Source organism: Geotrypetes seraphini, chromosome 3, assembly GCF_902459505.1.
Source record: "Geotrypetes seraphini chromosome 3, aGeoSer1.1, whole genome shotgun sequence".
Taxonomy (NCBI): domain Eukaryota; kingdom Metazoa; phylum Chordata; class Amphibia; order Gymnophiona; family Dermophiidae; genus Geotrypetes; species Geotrypetes seraphini.
In genome coordinates, this window is record NC_047086.1 from 394,804,091 (window position 1) to 394,820,725 (window position 16,635).

At 43.5% G+C, this 16,635-nt stretch overlaps 1 protein-coding gene across 1 annotated transcript in view; it reads left to right on the top strand.

Moving 5' to 3' along the window:
• Nucleotides 1-3,061: 3,061 nt before the first annotated feature.
• The window catches only part of LRFN2 (leucine rich repeat and fibronectin type III domain containing 2), a 371,642-nt gene continuing 358,068 nt past the window's right edge, over nucleotides 3,062-16,635 (top strand). Inside the window, exon 1 of the mRNA XM_033935646.1 lies at nucleotides 3,062-3,260. The gene's annotated coding sequence lies outside the window, so the exon portion shown is untranslated. The remainder of the gene's footprint in view (nucleotides 3,261-16,635) is intronic.

Below are 16,635 nucleotides of genomic sequence, written 5' to 3' on the forward strand. Positions count from 1 at the left end.
GGTACCTGGAGCAACAGAGCGTTGAGTAACTTGGCCAAAAGGAACAGGCAGGGATTGAATTTGCAAGCTCAGGGTGCTGAGGCAGCAGCTTTAACCACTAGGCCAGTGTATCGCAAACAGTGTTCCACAGCAGATTCCAGGTAGGCCGCGAGATGCCAGCAAGGAGGAGAGCAGCTGGCGTCGGCTGACTGTTTACAGGACGTGCCGCTCGCGGCGAGAGGCACATCCTGTAGGCTGTCAGTCGGCACCGGCACCTCTCCCCCTCCCGGTGTCTCTCCTCCTGTCCCCGCACCTCTCCTCCATCCGTAACGCCTACCGGCGTAGAAATAGGCTCAGGGCCGCCGCTGGAGGGCCTCCGCGCACTTATGGAGGCCCTCCAACCCCGGCACTGAGTTTAATGTGCCGTGGCATCAAAACGTTTGCGGGACAGTGCATTAGGCCATCCCTCCACGACTGTCCTGCTTTGTTACTACATTCTATAAATTTGCAGCTAGAAAAGAAATATGGTAGATTCTTGCCTTGAAAAACGGAACTTTTTGCTCAATGGCAGATGTTGATTGCCACTGCAGTTGCCCTGTGCTTGATCATCCATTTTTACATGCTAACGAACATCTAGTCATCAATCCTTTGAATCCATTTGTAAAACGCGCTACCAGAGGATGTGATAAACAGGAGCACGCTACAGGGGTTCAAAGAAGCTTTGGATAGGTACTTGGAAGACAAAGGGATTGAGGGGTACAGATAAGAGTAGAGGTAGATTATAGGGATGGGATTAGAGGTAAGTTACAAAATTAAATCAGGGACCACTGTTCAGGCACTAGGCCTGATGGGCCGAAGCGGGAGCGGACCGCTGAGCAAGATGGACCTCTGGTCTGACTCAGCGGGGGCAACTTCTTATGTTCTTATGTAGCGTCGTACGGTAGCCTAATGGTAAAAAGACAGTGGTCCTTTTTTCATAACTCTTTCTAATCACTAATCGGAACGCTGGCGTATTCAAAGCATGGTCACATCTAGCCCCTGTTTTACAAAGCATCTCATTAGGATTTAAAAAAAACCGTGCTCAAGATAGAGCACTGGCCATGCCAGCCCCTGCGACGAGAGATTAAAAATATCATTGAATTTGCTACCTCCGAAATGCGGTGAATGCATAAATCACACAAAAGCAATCACAAAAATTAAGGGGATTAAGAAGTACTCGAGCGCAATCAAGGCGCTCTCTGTTGCAGTAAATCCAGTTAGCTGGCAACTGATGGAGTAGTTTTACTAGAAAAGGTCGTTCTTAAGGCAAATACATTTGGAACTACAGAGAATCCTTCCTCAAGAAGGAGCCGTTCCACGGGAAGAATGGTTACAAACACGTGTGCTTTTCAACTGAATCAGCGCTGCCCGACGACACTGCTGATTTTCCTTTAAAGCACATTATTTTTGACACGATAATCTTAGAGATGGGTTGTTGTTTTCAATCAAAAAAATAACCAACAAATATTCAGAATAAAGCTGCTAATAGTGGAAGGAAACAGGCTGAAAGGCAAGTAACTAACATGGAGAAAAAGACCTCAGTGTTTCAAGGAAACAACCAAGAAACTATATGTTCAGTTATAAACTGCCATACAAAACACATCCCAGGTCAAAAAACTCTATGGAAAAGATTCATAAAGATACAGTTTAAAATACACAAGTTAAACTGCAAAAAAAACAGCAAAAAAACTGTAAAAACTTGCACTTATCTTCCATTTTCCCGTGGAAGATTTTTTGAAGCAGTTGCTCTCTTTCTAAAGATATTCCCCTGACGCAGCCACTTGGCGAAACAGGGCCTGTCGGGAATACTGAGTTCATTCTTTGAAAAGTGTGTCTGGTTCCGTATTGGAGCAACGGATATTTATTTCCACTGCTTGTGGGAGATGAATGGAAGATAAGTGCAAGTTTTTACAGTTTTTTTGCTGTTTTTTTGCAGTTTAACTTGCGTATTTTAAACTGTATCTTTATGAATCTTTTCCATAGAGTTTTTTGACCTGGGATGTGTTATGTATGGCAGTTTTTAACTGAACATATAGTTTCTTGGTTGTTTCCTTGAAACACTGAGGTCTTTTTCTCCATGTTAGTTACTTGCCTTTCAGCCTGTTTCCTTCCACTATTAGCAGCTTTATTCTGAATATTTGTTGGTTATTTTTTTGATTTTTTTGGATATTCAGCTTGTATACTTTTTGATAAATTGTTGTTTTCAATGACATAGAAACATAGTCACATGATGACAGATAAAGGCCAAATGGCCCATCTGCAGCATCCCCTATCTCCTCTCCAGAAGAGATCCCACAAGCATGCTTTCTTGAATTCAGACACAGTCTTTTGCTCCCCCACTTCTACCAGGAGACTATTCCACGCTTCTACCACCCTCTCTGTAAAAAAAAAAAAAAAAAGCATTTCTTTAGATTACTCCTGAGCCTATCGCCTTTTAACATCATTCTATGCCCCTTTCACTCTGGAACTTCCTTTCAATTGAGACTCATCTCATGCGTATTTATCCCGCATAGTTAGTGTCACAAGCCCAGCACTATAGCTAGCCTTGTTCCAGCTAGAAAGCACAGAAACATAGCCCCGAAGCTGAAGAGAGCTGATCAGTGGAGCAGCTCTCCAATTAGCAGGGATCAGGACTCAGATTCTGGGGAGTTTCCCAAGAGCAGAAGCCCTGGGAGGATTTGGGACATTATGAGGACCAAAACTCTTTTAAAACCTAGGCCAGTCACTAGTAGGACACAGCCTAAGAAACAGGCTCTAGCCCAGGGATCTCAAAGTTCCTCCTTGAGGGCCGCAATCCAGTCGGGTTTTCAGGATTTCCCCAATGAATATGCATTGAAAGCAGTGCATGCACATAGATCTCATGCATATTCATTGGGGAAATCCTGAAAACCTAACTGGATTGCGGCCCTCAAGGAGGGACTTTGAGACCCCTAGCCCCTTTAGGCACACACCTGCTGAGACTAATTGCAGAGTAGGAGAAAGCCCAGGAAAAGCTGAAACCTGCCCATCCCCCACATATGCTTGGGCGTGGCTGAAAGAGAGTTTGAGCAATGCAAGCCAGGGAGAGGGAGAGCTGAACCAGCTGAGGAAGCAGACCCTGGGTTAGGTGCTCCAGAGGTTGGCAAGGAGAAGAAGAAGAAATGCTGGATTGGGAGGACTCCTTACCAGCTAATCATCAGCCATGCTTGGGACTAGAAGAGGCAATGGAAGTTGCTCTGCCACTAGCTGTTGATCAGATAGATGTAAGTTAAAGCTGGCTTTTTTTTATCCATTTCTTTTTGGCTGGATTAAAGAAGCTGACACTGCTCTGTGCTGGGATTCCCAGCAGCTTAAAACTAATTTGGTATTTTTCTTGTTTGGAGCAGTGTGGGCACTGTTCAAGGCCTTGTTGAGGGTGAGGAAAGTAGATCCAAAGCCTGTCTATCTTTGGGAGGGCAGCTGTGGTGAACAGGCTATTTCCCCCCAGCCTGCTTGGGAACCCTGGTTCTACCCAAGCAGTGCTACAGCAAGAGCCAGTGTGTTTTGTATGCTAACTGGAGCCCAGGAATGGACTGTGCTTGTGGGGCCGGCTGAATTAGCCCGAAGAGAAGTTTTTGTTTTGGACTGTTTGAGCTTTGAAACTCAGAAGTAAGAATATCTTTATTTGAAAAGCCTGGAAATTTTATTTTTCCGGTGCTCAAAGAACTGTACACAGGGTGTTGAACTCAAAAGTAATCATTGGACTTATGTTAATTTTTGTTGTTGCTTGATGTTTTGAACATGGGCTGAGGACACAAATAAAGCCTATTTTATTTTCACAGTGGCTGGACTGTGGTCTTATGGTGTTTGGGAATTTTTGACATTCTGACCCTTACTTTCTCAGAACATTATTGTCCCAGCAGGGCTTTCAACTTTTGAGGGCACGCCAAGATCATCGATTGCACTCAGCCAGGGTACCTGCCTCTGGGCCCGACACCGACTGTGCGACAATAGGTATTTAAATGTCTCATCTTCCTTCTCCTGCCTTTTCTCCAACATATACAGATTGAGATCTTTAAATCTGTCCCCATACGTCTTATGACGTAGGCCACAGACCATTTTAGTAGCCTTCCTCTGGACTGACTCCATCCTGTTTATATTTCTTTGAAGGTGCGGTCTCCAGAATTGTAAGCAATATTTTAAATGAGGTCTCGCCAAAGTCTTATACAGGGGCATCATCACCTTCTTTTTCCTACTGGCCATTCCTCTCTCCTTATGCAACCAAACGTCCTTCTAGCTTTCTCCATCACCTTTTCAAACTGCTTGGCCACCTTAAGATCATCACATACTATCGCACCCAAGTTTCGGGCCTCTTTCGTGCACAAAAGGTCTTCGCCCCCCTAAACTGTACCGTTCTCTTGGATTTTTAGAGCCCAAATGCACAACCTTGCATTTCTTAGCAAATCTTAGCTGCCAAATTTCAGACCATTCTTCATGAGGTCCTTCCTCATGTTATCCACACCATCAAGGGTATCTATTGTAGATTTTGGTATCGTCTGCAAAGAGGCAAATTTTACCAGCCATTCCTTCAGCAATATTGTTTACAACAATGTACAATGCAAGCAACACGGAAACCTCGAGCGCCGGATCCAATCAGTGGGCGTACAATTCATGAGGATCCAGTGTATTCATCCTTCTCCTGCATCCCAGTCATTTCTTTAGATGATTCAGGCATCTTCAAGGAGATGAGTAGAAAAGTTGTAATGGAGAGCTGTAGAAAATCTGACCGATGGGAACGGGCGGAAACTAAAGATTAGGGATTAGGGGGAAGCAGGGGGAAATGGGTAGGGCTCGGGCATGCCCAGTGGGGCCCGGGCACTGCACGTGCTCAGAGAGAAAAAAAAAAAAAATAAAATAAAATCTCTCTGAGCTATTGGAGAGCTTATCCGCAAATTGGGAGCTGTTGGGACAACACCCATATGTGGCTGACTCATCCTGCTTGTCCTAGGAGAAACAAACAAACCCAAGAACCGAACCTTGAGGCACACCACTGGTTACATCCCTTTTGTCGGAGACATCTCCATTGACCACTACCCTCTGTCACCTTTCACTCAACCAGTTCTTGATCCATTCTGTCACTTTGGGTCCCAAACTCAGGACACTCAGTTTATTATTATACGCCTGTGTGGAATACTGTCAAAAGCTTTGCTAAAATCTAAATACACCACATCTAACGCTCTTTCTCTAGCCAGTTATGAGGGGGGTGCTGAAAAGTTCTCAGCCTAACCATGAAAAGTTCTCAGCCCAGTCATGAAACTTACAATTTATTTCACACATTCACCCCTCAGTTCAACACACTTGGCATATCATGTGTGAAGTTTCTGTAACCCTTCCCTCTGATGTCTGGTCACTGAAATATTGCTCTGCTGCTGCAATCGCCTCCAAATCACTCGAAACCTGTCACCCTTTTCAAACTCTGTTTTAAGGTCTGGAAACAGAAAATAGTCAAATGGAGCAAGATCTGGTGAGTAGGGTGGATGGCCTAGGCTCTAAAACCCCAACTGCATCAAAAAAAAATCTATTGTTTTGCTAGCCTCGTGAGTAGGTGCATCGTCTTGCAAAAAGAGAACTCCTTTCCACAGCTTCCCTCTCCTTTCATTCATTCAATGCCTCCTATAAGAAGACTTCAAATTATACAGAACACTGCAGTAAAGATGATATTTAATGCAAAAAGTTAGACCATGTCACCCCCCCTCCTTCATAAAGCTCATTGGTTGCCAGTAGAACACAGAATCACTTACAAAATACTTTTACTAACTTTTAAATCTAGACAAAATAGCCAACCCAAATTTATTAATAATCTTCTTATTCCCTATAGTCCTTCTAAGACTTTAAGATCGTCTTCTAAAAATCTTCTATCTATCCCGACTTAGAGGAGACATGATAGAAACCTTCAAAATCCTGTAGGGCATAGAAAAGGTAGACAGGGACAGATTCTTCAGACTGTGGGGAACTACAAGTACAAGGGGACACTCGGAGAAATTGAAAGGGGACAGGTTTAGAACAAACGCTAGGAAGTTCTTTTTTACCCAGAGGGTGGTGGACACATGGAACGCGCTTCCGGAGGTTGTGATAGGCCAGAGCACGCTACAGGGGTTCAAGGAAGGTTTAGATAGGTTCCTAAAGGATAAGGGGATTGAGGGGTACAGATAGAAGTAGAGCTAGGTTATAGCAGTGGTTCCCAACCCTGTCCTGGAGGAACACCAGGCCAATTGGGTTTTCAGCCTAGCCCTAATGAATATGCATGAAGCAAATTTGCATGCCTATCACTTCCATCATATGCAAATCTCTCTCATGCATATTCATTAGGGCTAGCCTGAAAACCCGATTGGCCTGGTGTTCCTCCAGGACAGGGTTGGGAATCACTGGGTTATAGGAATAGCCAGGGACCACTTCACAGGTCATAGGCCTGATGGGCCGCCGCAGGAGCGGACCGCTGGGCCCGATGGACCTCTGGTCTGACCCAGTGGAGGCAACTTCTTATGTTCTTATTTTCTCTGTCTGCACTCCATCTCTTTGGAATAATATTCCGGTCCACTTACGGGAAGAATCAATTCTTTACCATTTTAAGACGAAATTAAAGACATTTCTTTTTCTTGATGCTTTCGAGACCTAAATGTCCTTTTCAGGGCTCCATAGTTTTATTTTATTTTTTTTGCCACCCACCCTATTGTTTTTTCCCCTATATGTTTTATTTTTGCTTGATCTTTGTAGTTCTAGCTCTTTTCCCTTTTTGTTCCTGTTTGTTTTTATGTGTTTTTAATAACTATTATTGTTTTTAAAGATGTACTGTTGTCTTAATGTTTTTTTTTAGTAAATATATGTTTTTATGACATTGGAAACCGTGGATTGAAGACAAAGTTTTATTTTATTTTTCTTTCCAGCTTATGATTTATCTTTAATCTTATCTATTGTTTTGCCTTTTGTCTTTGTTTTGTTCTATTTCTATCATTTAAATTTTCTCTGTTCAACGGCTCCCCCTTCTGCTTCTATTCCTTTCTCTCCTCTCTTCTACCTTCCAAAGTATTTAGATCAATGCTGTCTTGTTAAAATGTTTATTTTATTTTTATTTTTCCTCTAACTCTACTTTTCACTTCTCTATTACTCTCCAGGTACTTTAGTTAGATTGTGAGCCTTCGGGACAGTAAGAGAATTTTTCAAGTACCTTTCTTATTTCTAATCTTAATGTATATTTTCTGTAAACCGCTTAGAACCTAACGGATGTAGCGGTATATAAGAAATAAATTACATTACATTACATTGTACACCACCTAGAAGGCTGATTGGGTGGTATATGAAATCTTGATTAAGTTTGAAACTTGAAACTTGACAATAGTTTTCTGCATTAACTCTTTGGCCCCTTGGAAGATAGTCATAAAACACCTTTCTGATCCCAAAACACTGTGGCCAAGAGCTTTCCTGCTGACTTTTGGGTCTTGAAGTTCCTTGGCCTTGGCCGCCATGGCATGGACTTTTGTTTTGTCTCGGGATCAGAGTGGTGTAATTATGTTTCATGAACAGTAACTAATCATTCCAAAATGTTGGCACCTGCTCGCTGAAATGCTGCAAAATCAAACTTTGGAAATGTCCATTCGACGTCGTTTCTCATCGGCATTCAAACATTTGGGCACCCACTTGGCTGTCAAGCTTCTCAACATGATCGCAATCCTCTGCAAATCCATTAGGGCAGGGGTGTCAAAGTCCCTCCTCGAGGGCCGCAATCCAATCGGGTTTTCAGGATTTCCCCAATGAATATGCATGAGATCTATTAGAATACAATGAAAGCAGTGCATGCAAATAGATCTCATGCATATTCATTGGGGAAATCCTCAAAACCTGACTGGATCGCGGCCCTTGAGGAGGGACATTGGCACCCTTGCATTAGGGTCTACCACGTCTCCAGCCCTATTTGCTTTTGTCTTTTGCAGACCTGCTCCCGGCACTTCAGCTGTGAACACAGAACAGAAATATTTGTTAAACAGTTCAGCCATATTTATATCAGCCTTTATGCATTCTTCCCATTCTCTTTTGAATCTCACAATGCCACTTATGTACTTCCTCCTATCACTAATATATCTAAAAAAAATGTTTTGCTCCCCCATTTTACCAGGTTAGCTATTTTTTTCTTCCATTTCCATCTTTGTTTTCCTGACTACTTGACCAGCCTTTCTTAGCTTTTCCAGATATTTTTGCCTGTTTTCTTCTTTCTGCGATCTTTTGTAGCTTATGCTAATCTCTTTTTCCTTACCTTTTCTGCTACTACTTTTGAGAACCAAAGTGGCCTTTTTCTCCTCTTACTTACTTTCCTTACAAAATGATTTGTTGCCATTACAATAGCTCCTTTCAATTTTTCCCACTGCTTCCAGATGTTTTCACCCAGAGAATTCCTGGACATAATCCCCATATAAACAAAGTAAGTTATTTGTTAAGTCTAGAACCTTTACTTTATCACTGGATGCCAGATGATCACCCACTATAACACCAGAAACACTTCCCCTTTTGTAAGCACTAAGGGCTAGATTCTTGAAACTTTGCGTTAAAAACCGATGGGCTGATGTCGCAGCCGTTATTGTAGCAATTTCAAAAAGGCGAGCCATTCTCCAAAAAACACGCATGCAAATGAGGTAGGTGGAGAGTAGTGAAGGTTTGCTAAATTTGCACGTGACCGTCGCTGGTAATAATAATAATAACAGTTTATATACCGCAGGACCGTGAAGTTCTATGCGGTTTACAATGGTTAAAAGTTACAGATTGAGTAGTATTTAACAGAGTTAAGATTTAGCGGTCAGTTATTGTGGGGAGAGATTGTTCAGTGTAGTTGCCTAGGTACTTTATGAAAAAAATATCTTTTTAGGCGTTTCCTAGATTCCCCATAAGTATTCGCAAGCATGAGTAATTGTTTCAGGTCTTTGCCCCATAATGCTGCCTGATAAGAGAAGAGATATTGATGGTGTCTTTTAAATTTGCATCCTTTAACTGGTGGAGAAACAAAATTCAAGTTTGAGCTTCTCTTAAGTTGATTGGTTGAGGTCAGTTATATATCTGGGGGGTCAGTTACTTATTCCCCATAGTACATCACTTTCTTTAAGATCTACCAATCAAAAACTCTTAACAGTTCCATCACTAAAAGTTATTGGAACTCGACGTCCTGATATTTTTTCTGTAAGAGCCCCACAATTATGGAACAGCTTGCCCCAGTATCTTAGAGAAGAAAATGATCTGAAACAGTTTAAAAGCAGTTTAAAGAGTTTCCTTTTTAAAGATGCGTTTAATTTATAAGCTTAATTAACGATTACTATTAAATTTTTTCCTTTTTTTATTTTTTTTATTCCCCCAATATCTACCCTACCTGTTGTTTTTACCATTTATGTTCTCTTTTATACATACGATTGTAGTTCTACCCTTTCTTCCCCCATGTATCTGTTAGTTTGTATGACATTATTTATTATTTTGTATGATAGTGTGTCAAACCTAGGTATTCTTTTATAATTAATCTGATGTATTTACCTTTTTTTTAATCTGTAAATCGCTTAGCAAATTAAATTAAGCGATTCAATAAGTCAAAAATTAAACATGAAACTTGATATATCTGGGGGCTAGGCTGGAAAGTACCTTGAAGCAGAAACATCCGAATTTAAACTTCACACGTGCCTCCATCGGCAGCCAATGCAGGAGTCGGTAGGAAGGGGTTATAGCGGGGGTAATAGCGATCAGCACATGCGCAGAATAAATACACACAAAAAACTCCAATTCGAGGGATGCCCACTCTCTCCAGCTGCCAAAGTCAAGTCACACCGACTCCCATGGCAACAGGAGAGATGTGCACTCCCTTGTGCCAGAAAAAACGCCTCCCCAACATTCCTTGGCAGTGATAGAGATGTCTACTCCCTCCCACTACCCCCCAGCAGCGAGAGACATGTCCACTCCCTCCCACTGCCATGGAACTCCCACGTGCCTCCGATGACCCCCTCCCCCTCCCCCTTACCTTGTTTACGATGGCTGGCCAGAGGGATGCCTATTCTCTCTGGCCAGCATACCTGCCACTTAAAAAATTGCAGGCTTTCCCCTCCCCGTGTTTTCCTGGGATGTGCCAGGGAGGGGCCTAAAGCTCTGGCTCAGGTTGTTTAAGGCCCCTCCTATGGGAGTGGGCATCTTTCTTGCTGCCGGGGGTATTGGGGGGTGGCATTGCTTGGCAGCAGGAGCGAGTGGGCATCTCTTCCACGGTTGGGGGAGGGGATTGCTTGACGGTGACAAAATTTTCTGACAGGTCTGAGCTATCAAGCCTTACTTTCCTGTCAGTGCCTGAACCAATCAGTGCACAGGCACTGATCAGAAATTAAGGCAACAACAACTCAGACCTATCGGTAAATTTTGGTTGCAAATGTGGCGCAATGAGGTTAGAGAATCACTCGGCGATTATAGAGCCTCGCTCGGAGTGCTCATTTTAATATCAATGACCTCATTGTACTACCTTCAGCATGGCCGTATCGAAGACTGCTAGAAAACTCGGAAAAGACCACAGTAAGCCGTTTTAATAATCTGCTGCTTTGACCAAAACCCTGTGGGGAAGGTGATGTTCAGGATGCAGGTTTTATTGAAAGTACAGTCAAATAATTCACATGACAAGATAGCCTAGGACCCAAGTTGCATCCTGAACATCACCTTCTCCCCAGGGTTTTGGGTTTTGTCAGACCTCCGATTCTGTGCAGTACCAAGGGTCAATCTTTTGTTTGCGCTCTTGAGTGAGCTTTGACAGTAGACAGAACCTAAGCGCACTACCGGGCAGGGCTCTGGATTTCTGGCCCAGAAATATCTGAGAAAAAGGTCCATTTAAATGAAATAATTAATAGAGTGTGTGTGGTTGGACAGACTGGATGGACCATTCGGGTCTTTATGTGCTGTCATTACTATGGGCTCCTTTCACTAAGCTGCGTTAGCGTTTTGAGCGCGCGCGCAGTATTTTAGCGTGCACTAAACCCGCACTACGTGGCTAGAACTAACGCCAGCTCAATGCTGATGTTAAGGTCTAGCTCGCGCGCTATTCCGCGCGTTAAAGCCCTAACGTGGTTTAGTAAAAGGAACCCTATGTTACTATGAAGATGTAGTTTGTTATATTTATGAAAAAAAATTTTTTTTTTTAAAAACTTTTGTTCTTAATCTTTCCTTTTCTATTTTTAATGGAGTTGTTTTCTTGATGAATGTGATTTATGCATTGTAAACCGCTTGGATCCTTTTAGGCCATTATGCGGTATATAAAGTTTTTAATAAACATACTATGTTATATTCATAGAAACATAGAAAATGACGGCAGATAAGGGCCATAGCCAATCAGGTCTGCCCACTCTACTGACCCACCCCCAAGTCTACTATTCTATTCCTGGTGACAGGTTCCCTTGGCTTAACCCTCTAAGGGATCCCACATGGGCATCCCATTTGCTCTTAAATTCTTGCACGCTGTTTGCCTCGATCGCCTGCACCGGGAGCTCGTTCCAAGGATCAACCACTCTCTCGGTGAAGAAATATTTCCTGGTGTCGCCATGAAATTTCCCGCCCCTGAGTTTGAGTGGATGCCCTCTTGTGGCTGAGGGTCCTTTGAGAAAGAGAATCTCTTCTTCCATCTCGATACGGCCGGTAATATACTTAAACGTCTCGATCATGTCTCCTCTCTCCCTACGTTCCTCGAGTGAGTACAGCCGCAAATTTTTCAGCCTTTCCTCGTACGATAGATCCTTGAGCCCCGAGACCATCCTGGTGGCCATCCGTTGCACCGACTCTACTCTCAGCACATCTTTTCGGTAGTGTGGCCTCCAGAATTGCACACAGTATTCCAAATGAGGTTTCACCATGGTTCTGTATAATGGCATTATGACTTCAGGCTTCCGGCTGACGAAACTCCTGCGGATGCAACCTAACAACTGTCTTGCCTTAGATGAAGCCTTCTCCACATGATCAGCAGTTTTCATGTCTGCGCTGATGATCACTCCCAAGTCTCGTTCTGTTGAAGCTCTAGCTAAGGTCTCACCATTCAAGGTGTAAGTTCTGCACGGATTTCTGCTGCCGAGGTGCATGATCTTGCATTTCTTAGCGTTGAAGCCCAGCTGCCAGGTCAAGAACCAAAGCTCCAACAAATGTAGGTCCTGTGTCATACTATCGGGTGAATTGCCGTCTCTCACTATATTGCATAGTTTGGCATTCCTGATTGGTCCAAACCTTTAGCTTAAACCTATAGGGGAGATGGGGGGGCAGGGGGGGAATCCTAACAAATGCTTTTCACTTGGCATGTACGTTAAATACATCCTCTGCTGAAAGAAACAAAGACCGCCAGGGGTCCTTGAAATTATATTTAGGATAGACACAGTTTGAAGCACATGAAACCCAGGCATTGTATAGCAAGCCGCATGATGTCCTCGTTCCCCGGCCTAGAAGAATCGGTGCGTTCCTCTGTTTATTACATTCATTACCACGAATGAGGTTAGCTGTCCCTCCGAGCTAGAGGCTATGAAGACATAATGCTTCGCAAACTGCTTTATATTCCTTTGCATTGCCTTCCATAATGAAAACACCGTTATATTTTGTGCTGCTAACAATACGCAGCGTCTATAGGCAGGAGTCGCGTCCCCTGACTATATTATACTTAACTTCCGTCCTGGGGGGAGAATAAGGTGTGCAGCTGCTTAATGCAGTGGCTGTCGAGTTTGGCGAAAGGAAAGAGTCGGAGAGAGAAAACAGCTTTCCTTTGTGTATTCAGAGCCAGGTTTGTTTAGGCAACAGTGAGAAAAAGCGACGGGGGTCGGTGGAGGAGGTGGGACAAAGATAAATGAGGATCAAAAAAGGACATAAAACCGACGGAAGAAAGACGGGAACAGTACACAGCAGTGAAGTCGCGAGGGTAGGAGGCACCCTCCTCTCCACCCCCTCGCTCCTTCCACGCCAACCCCCTTCGCCACTCCTTTTGGACCCCCTCACTCGCGCTTTCCCTTCCCACCTTGGTACCTCTTTAAATCTTCTCCAGCACGAGTGGCTTCTTTGACCTGCTGCTTGCAATGGCATTCCCACCGATGTCATTTCCTGGCCCCACAAACCCGGAAGTGATTTCGGAGGGAGCCAGGCTGGCCCAAGCAACAGGCTAGAGTAGCTGCTCGCACTGGCAAAGATTTTAAAGAGGTATGGGGGGGGGGGCGGGGAAGGGAGGATGTGAGCATGGCATGGGGGTGAAGAGGTACCAGCGCCCCCACCAAGATAGCACCCGGGGCGGTCTGCTTCCCCCCCCCCTTTACTGTGTTACTGGTACACAGTGTAAAGAGGAAGAGTTGAAGAAATAAAAATATTCTACTAATACCCTTCTGGTTTGAAGCAGATAACATAAAAAGATGCTAGATAATTACCTTTGAAATTACAATCAATAAAATGTATTACTTAGAGAATACATATCTATAAAAGCAAAGGAGGGGAGAGACAAGAGGAGAGCTAGCGAGACGAGATGGATATTGAAAAAGAAAAGAATGATCAGAATCTGTGGGTTATTATCTCTATGTCCACTAAGGCCCTGATTCTATAAAGACACATCAAGTTAAGTGCCCAGATCAGTGCTCTTAGCTGGTCCAGGTGCCTAACTTAGGGCCCCCTTGCTAGAGGCTTTTAGCGTGAGCCATGGAATTCCTATGAGCATCGAAGCACTTACCTCGCCGACCCATGTAAACTCCTATAGCGTAGCTTGTTAACACTGGGGCGGGGGGGGGGGTGTTAATTATTTAATGCGCCTTAATCAGTGCTGTTAAATTGCAATTTTTAATTAAGTCGCCATGCGCCTGCCAGAGAGCAGGTGTGGTTGGGGCGGATCTTTCGCGTGTTTTGACTTGGGCGTACTCATTTAGCCAAAGAAAACCCTTGCATAAATAGAGCGCACCTAAGGTTTCCCAACACCCACCAGCGCCATAGACTGCTATAGATACTGTTAGATGTAATTCTATAGATGGACACGAGCTCCTCAGTGCCTACATATTAGGCGCCATTTATAGAACAGGACCTTATTGCGTACTTCGTTGTTATTATAGAATTAAAATATTATTTAATATGTAGTATGGACCGGATTCTCAAACCAGTGCTGATTTTTTTTTTTTTAGTCACCAGTGGGCACCCAATCTCAGTTAAAAACATTGTCTGAATGGCGAATGTTTTTAACTGAGTTTCAAGGCACCTACCGGCACCTAAAAAATCTACACTAGACTCGCCCTATGTCGGCACGATCCATATAAAGATAGGTGCCGAAAATGTAGGCCTGGAAAACCTTGGCCTACATTTCTGGTGCCTATTTTTCCCGCAGGCGCGATTCTGTAAACGGCGGTGATGAGTGACTGACACGTGATCGGCGGCCGCTTTTTTAGGCCATTATCAACGGCATTTATAGAATCCAGGCCTGTAGGACTGTAGGCGAAATGACAAGAAATGTTAAATTTGGTTCATAATTTGTGTGTGGGTGTACCATAGCTCAAATCATAAAACTGGCATCAATTCTGTTTGTAATACCGAGTGTTAACTGTGACAAAGCAAATGAGGTTACACTCAGAAAACAGAACCGGACCAAAATACAGAGACTAAACACACATTAGGAAGGCAAAGTGAACAGAGCGACAGTTCCAAAGCAACAACAGCCAACAGAGATCCAGTAGGAAAGGGAGATGGATAATACCCTCTGGATAAGAGAAGATTAGGGTATCAGGGTGAGCAGGAGGTTGCCTACCAACTAGGCTAGGAACTGGCAAAGGTATAACAAAGTAACCAATATTTCAGCGCTTATAGTCATATGAGGAAAATTATCGCAAAAACACCCTAACTCTGTATTGTAACACCATTACCGAAGCTCATGTGAACAGCTCTGAGTTGACTCCCCAGTCATTAGTAGTGGTATAGAAGCTTACAATAAACAATATGTATACTTTGGAAGAGGGAAGATAAGATAGAGGTGTTTAAATACTGCTTAAATACCTCCATGTTATAAATGCAGATGAGGCCAGTCTCTTTCAATTGAAAGGAAAAACTGGGATGAGGAGGCATAGGATGAAGGTGAAAGGGGACAAACAAAGGAATAACTGGAGGAAATACTGGAAAATTCGTGAAACGGCCTCCTAATGAGGTGATGGAGACCAAAACTGTAACTGAATTCAAGAAAGCTTGGGACAAGTGCATAGGATCTCTAAGGGAGTGAAAAGGAAATTTCGATGACATGGTTAGACTGGATAGGCCATATGGTCTTTTTCTGCCTTCCTTCTTCTATGAGTAAGAAAATAAGAATACCCTTACTGGGTCATCAAGCCCATTAGCCCATTCTCACGGTGGCCAATCCAGGTCCCTAGTACCTGGCCAAAACCCAAGGAGTAGCAACATTCCAGCATCTCCAGCTAGATTCCGGAACCCCAATGAGAGCAACATTCCAGAACTGACATTGTGATGTCACAATGCCTCATTCCACAGTGCCTCAGAGCCAACCTCATCAGTGATGTCACAATGACTTGATTGTCCTATACTTGGCTCACGTAAAAATATAAGAATAGCCTTACTGGGTCAGGCCAAAGGTCCATCAAGCCCATTAGCCCGTTCTCACGGTGGCCAATCCAGGTCACTAGTATTTTGCCAAAACCCAAGGAATAGCAACATTCCATGGTACCGATCCAGGGCCAGCAATGGCTTGTTCCTATGACTCAGCACCATCACATCTTTTCCAGTGGCAGTTTCACTGTCCAAGATAAGAAAAAGTTTTGCAGACCTCTTTGCCACTTGGTCCTTATGTTTCCTCATTTCTTTGCATCTCTAAAACCAAGTTACTCCCACCTCATTCATCCAGACACTCAAACCAAGTTGAAATCCAGATAGCAGCCGGCCTTCAAAATTCTTTGCTTACACCCGCCTCCAAGACATTAACAGCTGGGTATAGGCTAATGAGCGTTTGCATTCGTAAAACAAACCAGATAAGTTGTGCGGGAAAGAGGGTTAAAGCAAAGCATCTTCCCTGCAGTTAATCAGCTGATGTCTATGCAGAAGGGCAGCGGGGGCAAGATGCAATCTGCAAGCTAAACCTACTGCTCTAAATTAGAGAGCCTCCCTGCTGTAGTCATGCATAGGAAACGAGCCGGAGAGGCTTCGGAATACACCATGTTGTCTGCAGCCCTATTGATTAGGAGAACGAGAGGTGATTCTGGCATTTCATAGTTTACATAAAAAGCAGGTTCCTTCTCTTCCTGTAGAAACTAGTTCGTGTTGTTAACAATGCCACTGGGAGATGATGAAGATGGTGTTGATGGAGGAAGTAATAAAATACAGTGCCTGGGTAATCCATTTATTGAGGATATGCCACGTACTCCTTGCCAACATTAAAATGAAGAAAGGAGAACTGTTCTTAACAACACTGGAAATAAGTGTGGAGAAGCATTTTCGATATGACAGATAAGTCTGCGGTTTGGACGTTTCGGGGGGGGAAATCATCCAAAACTCTATTAGAGAAAATCATTTTCAAAACAGCTAAACATCTATCTTTTATTTTTGCAAGTGACCATTTCTAGTTGTGTTAGCCCTTAGAGCATCTATAAAAATAAATAAAAATCC